Genomic DNA, 7912 nt, shown 5'->3' with positions numbered 1-7912 from the left:
GCTGGGAGGCCTGTGAGACCTTAAATCCCTGACCAGGGCTAGAATCTGTGACCTCTACAGTGGCTAGTCCTAATCACTGAACCATCAGGGAATTTCCTAAACTTAACATTTCTAAATTAAAATTTGAATCCTCCTCTCCAAAGCTTTTCTTTCCATCATCTTGCTCCTTTTGAATAACCCTCCACCCACCAAGTCCTTTAGGCCGAAACCTGACGGTCATCCTGGCTGTTCCCTCCCTCCCATCTGGCTGCTGGCGATCGTTCTCATCCAGCACCGCATCTCCATTGAACCACTACCTCAAGTCAGTCACTTCTGCGCTTAAATCCCAGTATCATAAATTAAAACTCCTCACCCGGGCCCTGACGTGATCTGACCTCTGAGTCCCTTCAGCCTCATTTTATACTGTCTTCCCCGACTTCTCACGAAGCTCTAACCACACTGGATTTGCTCTCCAATAACTCATGCCCTGTTTAGCCTCAAAGTCCTTACAGATCCTCTTCTGTCTGGTCTTTCTCTACGTCTTGTCATTCTTCTGGTCTCAGAAGGGCCTTTCCTGGACTCACCTCCACACCCGGGCCCATTAATTTAGGAGGCACTGCACACTTTGTTGTGGTTGCTGTGTGTGTCTGTTCGGTCTGCTTTGTCTCTGTCTTTCCCGTTAGACTATAAGTGTCTTAGGAGTAGGGACCATACTGGTTTTGTGGGTTGGCGCCGGGTACAGTGGCTGGAAATGGGGGGCACTCAATATGCACTGGCAGTTGAATAAAGAGGAAAATTTTGAAATACGTACTTTTCAACATGTGACTCTTAAGTACAGTGATCCATATGACCTCTCTATAAGTGGCACATTCAATAGGTTTCAGCTATGCCCAGTGAAGTAAAGCAAATCTTCTTTATACAAAATGAGTGCAGAAAAAGAAAAACAAATATCGTATATCAATGCATATATGTGGAATCTAGAAAAATGGTACACATGAACCTATTTGCAGGGCAAGAATAGAAACACAGATGTAGAGAACGGACATATGGACACAGTGAGGAAGGGGAGGGTGGGATGAACTGGGGGATTAGGGTTGACATATACACACTAACATGAGTAAATAGCTAGCTAGTGGGAACCTGTTGTTTAGTACTGGGAGCTCAGCTCAGTGCTCTGTGATGACCTAGAGGGGTGGCATGGGGCAGGCAGTGGGGGGTAGGTCCAAGAGGGAGGGGACATATGTATACAAAGAGCTGATCCACTTCACTGTACAGCAGAAACTAACATGACATTGTAAAGCAATATACCCCGGTTTTTAAAAAAATTAATGCAACACCTGCAACACAGTCCCTGCTCCATAAAGGATGTTGTATTCATTAGGACAACTCAGAGAAACCCACAAGACTTTCTTATTTCTGAGAGCTCTGTCTCTTAGTCCCCTTATCTGGAGACTTGACTTTAGAAACATAAAAGAGCTTATAGTTGAAAGTGACTTTGAGCCTTATTACACATTCTTTTATGTACTCTTCCTAACCACACTCCCAGGCATTTCCCACGATCTCCATTTTACAGAGGAGAAAAGCGAGGCTTAAAGAGAGTAAGAAATAAGGCCAGTGCCTCCCAGCTAATTAGAGGCAGAGTTGGGTTTAAAACCCATTCTTTGGATTCCGGTGCTGGCTCTGTTTATTCCACTCAACAAATTAACCTCATAATGAGGAGCAGAAGGGAGAGGACCCCTGGTTTCCTAAAACACAGCCCCAGTTCATCGTTGACTCTTGCCAAGCAACCATTTGTTTCTCAACCCCTGAGCCCTTACTCCTTTTAAAACAAATCACTATGAGCAAAACGCGTTCATTCAAAACGGCTCTTTATTCATCTGCGCTAGCTTCTTGCACTGTCAGCCAGGCTTTAAAGAAATTTCTTCTAATTTATTTTATTCTATAGGCATGTCGCACTTAAAAAAAAAACAAACAGATTTTATGTGAAGATTTTTGTGTTTCAAAGTATATGAATGAAAAACTCCTTAGATCTCCTTTTAAAGACTTTCTTAGGCATTAAAAACTCAGACAGAGGATTCCTTTTAAATAATGAAATCCGCCTGGCACACTTAAGGCAATTATTCAATTCAGTGTGCACCGTGGCCAGAACACACAAAGCCTGGAATGCATGGCCTGTTTCTTAATCTGAATGTATACGTTTTTAATCTTACAAACCTGTAATGAATTTGCTGCGAGACTGTTTTTGCTCTACCCGCAGCATACAATAAAGGAGGAGTCTGAGTCTTGGTCGAAGAATTAAATTGAGACCGCGGCATCTTAACCACAAGGAAATGCAGAATTCCGCACCCCCCAACCCCCTAGCTTCTTCCTTTCCAAAGAGTTGCTTCAAGTGGCGCCTTAAAGATAATTCTAGCTTGCTAAATTTAGGGTGTGGAAAAAGTCCAAAATGAGAATATTCCATGGGTAACTGTGCAAGTAAGGTTAATATGTGCAGGAAGAGAAGGATGTCTCACGCTTTGGATGCATAGTTCTGTCTCTCTCATCCTCTTTTTGCCTGGACACCCAGTGTATAATTTAGCAAGGTGAGATGTTACCTGAGGCAGTGAAAGGTGCTTTATGGCCACTATCACATTTTCAATATAAAATGATTTCATATCTAAGTTATTTCTCAAACCAGCCTGAGTCAGAGTCATTCATCACCATGTATCCACAAGTTTTCAGAAAATGCTTATCGTCTTCATATGCGAGGCAGATTTCTAATTATACTCAGTTCACTTGTTTTTAAAAAAAGTTGGCTATACAACTTAATATAAGTATACTGGTATCTAAGGACTTCCTGGTGGTCTGGTGGTTAAGACTCTGTGTTTTCAATGCAGGGTACAAGAGTTCGATCCCTGGTTGGGGAACTAAGATCCCACATGCTACAGGGTGTGGTCAAAAAAATTTTTTTTTGTTAAAGTGTACTGGTATTTGAAGCTTGCTTTGAAATGCAATTGAATAGCACATGAACAAAGGCTAGACGGATAGATATGGGATAAAACAGAAATAGCAAAATGTTTGTTGTGGAATGCAGGTGACTCACTCTACAACTGACTCTTCAGCCTGGAGAGGATCAAAGTGGCTGGTTCCAAGGTTACTGGGCACCTGCCTCTTCGTTCCCAGGTAACTTCCAGAGATGGTGCCCGTGAAGGCCACTATGTGGGACTTGGACAAATGGCGCTCTCAACATCCCAACAAGCTTCACACACAACAAACTGGACACCGACAGTGATGGAGGCAGGGTCTCTGGGGACTGGAGAATGGACATCTCTGTGGCTGAATCATCTTTTCAGAAGGATGGAGGGAGGGGGTTGATTTGTGTGAGACTGATTCATGAATAATTTGGGGAGGAAGGCAAGCTCTGCAGATGTGGAAAAAATTGGTGGCTCAGGGTCAAAGATAACTTAAAGAAAACAATACATTTCTGGAAGGTCAGAGTCCATGATAGAGATGCATACTTGCAACATAATATTGAATGTCACCACTAAGTTCTTGCCCCTTGGTCTTTATCCATCCACACTTAAAATACTCCAGCTTTTTTCTCATGGTCCTTTTTATAGCTTTTTTGATTTTGCGCAGACATAAAATATGAGCAAAGTAATCCCAGAGAGATTTGCTCAATACTGAAGAAGGCTGGGAGGATGAGTCCCGGACTGTGTACAGCTTCACTATTGCATTTTGGATTTGCATGGATTTTTTTTTTTTCTAACATGCCCAACTTGACAGCCACTATGTTTCCAGATCCAGGTCTCCCACTGAAGCAAGCCTGGTTTTTCCTTCTTTGGGGTTTGGATTTCTTGGCTTCTCTCACATTGCATCATGTCCTTAATTTATCAGCATCACCATGGATCTTTGAGGCTATCAGCTGCCTTCTTGAGACTTAATGAACACATGTAATATTAAATACATAGAAACTCAGAGCTGGTCCCTGGGGTTGCTCACACAACCATTTGGCTATCAACCCCTCAGAACTGGTGTATCTTTTGGACCACTGATGACAGTGAGAGCCCATCATGAGGGCTCTGCAATGGCTTTGGGGCTCTGTGTCATACCAGAGAACAGGCTGGGATGCAGAAAAAGAGGGTAAAGGGAGGAAAGTGTTAGTCGCTCAGTTGTGTCCGACTCTTTGTGACCTCATGGACGGCAGCCCGCCAGGCTCTTCTGTCTGTGGGATTTCCCAGGCAAGAATACTGGAGTGGGTTGCCATTCCCTTCTCCAAGGGATCTTCCTGATCCAGGAATTGAATCTGCCTCCCACATTGCAAGCAGATTCTTTACCATCAGAGCCAGCAGGGAAGCCTCAAACAGAGGAAGAGGGAGAAAGAAAGGAAAGAGAAAGAAGAGAGGATGGATAAGAAAAATGTGCTGGGGATTCCCTTGGGGTCCAGTGGTTAGGACTCTGCACTTTCACAGCTAAGGGCTCGGGTTGGATCCCTGGTCTGGGAACTAAGATCCCATAAGCTGAGAGACATGGACAAAAAGAAAAAATGGAAAATGTGCTGGGCTGCCGCACCAGTGGGGAGCTGATAGGTGGGGATGAACGGTCAGCAGCCGTCATCCTGGGCCTCCAGGTGCTGTTCGTTTCCCCTTTGTCTGCCAAGCGCAGGCTCTGGTTTGTAGCTGAGACTGTCATATGGAGACAGGATCGAGGGCTATGACAAAGCACGAAGGCGACATCGGTGGCATCCTCCCTGTCTAGAGTCTGCCAGTTTATCAAGGAGGAAGCCTATGATGCTTTATAAAATCGGATCAGTGGGAATTGAATGCCACTGTTGGCCTGGGGCACGGTACACAGCTTGCCTCTTTTCCCATGAATGGCTTTGTTGTACAGGCTTGCATGATTAGTCATCCGTTTGTCCTTTTCGCCCCCAATTCGGTCACATCTGTCCCTCTAAAACCATGTGTATGGCTTTAAAAGAAGCTTCACCTGTGAGGGATACGGTCAAGGGCACTCCAGGTGTTATTTTGATGCCCAGAGAGACAGAATAGAGTGGCAGAGTGAAAAGCAGGGGTTGCGTTAGGTTTATAGGGGAAACATGGCGCAATTGAGCAGGCATCAAAGGACCCAGTGAGAAGGGCCAGTGCGGATGGAGGAACTGATGGGAGAGAGGGGGTATGGGAAGGCACAGTTCATCAACATCAGTTATCCCATGCAAGGGCATCCCATCCAAGTCAGTGCTTTTCAAATTCTGCTCCGAGTTTAATTATGCATTTTGTCAATGGTGGATCCATAAGATTTCTTTAAAAGAAACAATCCATTGCAGAGTTTCAAAACATCCACAAACCATTTGACAGTGACCTGGAGTTCCTGTCCTCCACAACTGCATCAGCCCAGGAGCTAAAAGCACCTGCTCCTTTTGATATCTTCATAGCAAGCAATCTGCTACCCAAGCTATGTGGAGCATGAAAATCAACGATGCTTAGATATGCAGGATTCAAGTCTGTGCCTTGGTTTTGATGCTTGTATCTGTAATTATGAGTACGAAATTATGTGCTTTCAACATTCCTTTCCTGATCCCAAACTCAGAGGGATATACGTTGAAAGAAAAGCAAAATGTATTTTGTGAAAGAACTTGGTGGGTAAGTGCTCCTTATCTTTAGACTGATGGATGGTATCTGCTCACCATAGATACGCTCACTGAAGTCATAATCCTGGTATGTATGATTATCACTCAGCTTCCTTCCTTTAACTCCTTGAAACACATTTAGGGTGCAAATTTTCAGTAATGGGAACTACTCAGCACAGTAACTGCCCATGAATATTTTGTGCTCAGATTAGAAAACCATTGACTTTGCTGCCAACTGATGTCCAGGTTCTTTTTTTGGCTATGCCACATGGCATGTGAGATTTTAGTTTCTCGACCAGGGATTGAACCCACGCATCCCAGGTTGGAAGGGAGGAGTCTTAACCACTGGACTGCCAGGGAAGCCCCCATGCCCAGATTTTTAAAGAAACTTCAGGATTCTTTGGAGAAGGCAATGGCACCCCACTCCAGTACTCCTGCCTGGAAAATCCCATGGACGGAGGAGTCTGGTAGGCTGCAGTCCATGGGGTCGCTAAGAGTCGGACACTACTGAGCAACTTCACTTTCACTTTTCACTTTTATGCATTGGAGAAGGAAATGGCAACCCACTCCAGTGTTCTTGCCTGGAGAATCACAGGGATGGGTGGGCTGCCGTCTCTGGGGTCGCACATAGTCGGACATGACTGAAGCGACTTAGCAGCAGCAGCAGCAGCAGGATTCTTAGGCTATCGAGTTCCAGATTTCTAGCACCATAGAGACCTTCCTCATCCCCAGCCTTCCCTCACCCCAACTTCACATGGATTGTGTGGTCTCCAGCACCTACAGGTGGTTAACCCTTGTATTCTTTTCTCCACGTTACTGGCAAGCCCCACCTTGCAGGCACCTCTGCAGTCACTTCCACACCAGGGTCTAAGCTAAGGGTCTATCAGACGAGCTCCTGACCCAAATTACAGTGCACTTATGCCCTTCCCCAAGGCCAGGGCTGACCTGTCTTCTGGCAACACCTGACACAGTGCCTGGCCTAGGGAGTAGATCTTCTAGAAATGCTGAACTAACAAGACCACACATGACTATGGAGTTGGGACCTGTGACTATTTTAGCTGGTGATCAGCTACTGACCACATCCCATCTGATCAGCTAAAAACTAGCCTGCGTTCCCATCTCTGCTGCAGCACCATCCTACCAAGCTGCATGGAACCCATGAAGGGCATACCTTACCATTCCTAGCATTGTTTTGACTTCAGGACAATGCTATGCAAATCGGCAACACAGACACTCCCGTGTTGGCACTCCAGTTTTACTTCAACCCTGAGGAGCTTTCCTTGAGATGAATCGGGGGTGGGGAGAGAGGAGCGGGAGAGGTCGAGACCGCCCCTCCTCCCCCCACCTCGAGACCACCTGTTTCCCACCTCCTTCTCTTGATGCGTCCAATGGGAGGCTGAGGCAAGAGTGAGGGGGAGGACTCTTGTTTTGCTCAGGAAATTCATTGTATTCACGGTACTACAGCAAGTGGGTGGAACTAGAGGAAGTGATGCTCTCAATGAAGAAGAGAGCCAACCCTGTAGAGTGTGGTAGCAATGAGCAGCGGGTAGAGGCGTTACCCTGAGTGTGAATGAAAAAGTGGCAAGGGAGAGGTCCAGTGGTTAAAACTCCACCCTTCCAATGCCGAGGCCTTGCATTCCATCCCTGGTTGGAGAATTAAGATCCCACATGGCTCAGGCAACTAATGAAAATCACGCACGACAATGAAGAGCAGGCCCCAGTTTGCCACAGCTGGAGAAAGCCCACATGCAGCAACAAAGACCCAGCACAGCCAAAAATAAATAAAATTTGTTAAAAAGTTAACAACGTAGTATTTCTAGATGTGGCGCAGGCTGGGATGGGTCAGTGATTCTCAGCTAAGGTGAAGGTGAGGTTACTCAGTCGTGTCCGACTCTACGGCCCCACGGACTGTAGCCTACCAGGCTCTTCCGTCCAGGGGATTTTCCAGGCAAGAGTACTGGAGTGGGTTGCCATTGCCTTCTCCAGAGGATCTTCCCGACCCAGGGATCGAACCCAGGTCTCCCGCATTGTAGGCAAACGCTTTACTGTCTGAGCCAGTCTTAGCAGCAAAAGAAATCAAGCCTTTATGGTACCATAGAGGCTTTTTTTTTTTTTTTTAAAGAGTTCAGTGAGTTACAAGGACAATTCTGTGAATGACAAGTTTGGTAGCTGGAATGCTCTGGTGCCATACACCGGCTTTAAAAAAAAAAAAAATTCTAGAGATCACTTGAGTGAGCCTGGCTTAGGTTTTCAAGCACATTGATGTTAGTCCTAACCTATGCTAAAAAGATAGATGCTACATGCTTGTTCAGTTGCTTAATCATTTTC

Source organism: Bubalus kerabau, chromosome 2, assembly GCF_029407905.1.
Source record: "Bubalus kerabau isolate K-KA32 ecotype Philippines breed swamp buffalo chromosome 2, PCC_UOA_SB_1v2, whole genome shotgun sequence".
NCBI lineage: Eukaryota > Metazoa > Chordata > Mammalia > Artiodactyla > Bovidae > Bubalus > Bubalus kerabau.
The sequence above is the reverse complement of the archived record's forward strand: the minus strand, read 5'-3'. Positions refer to the sequence as shown.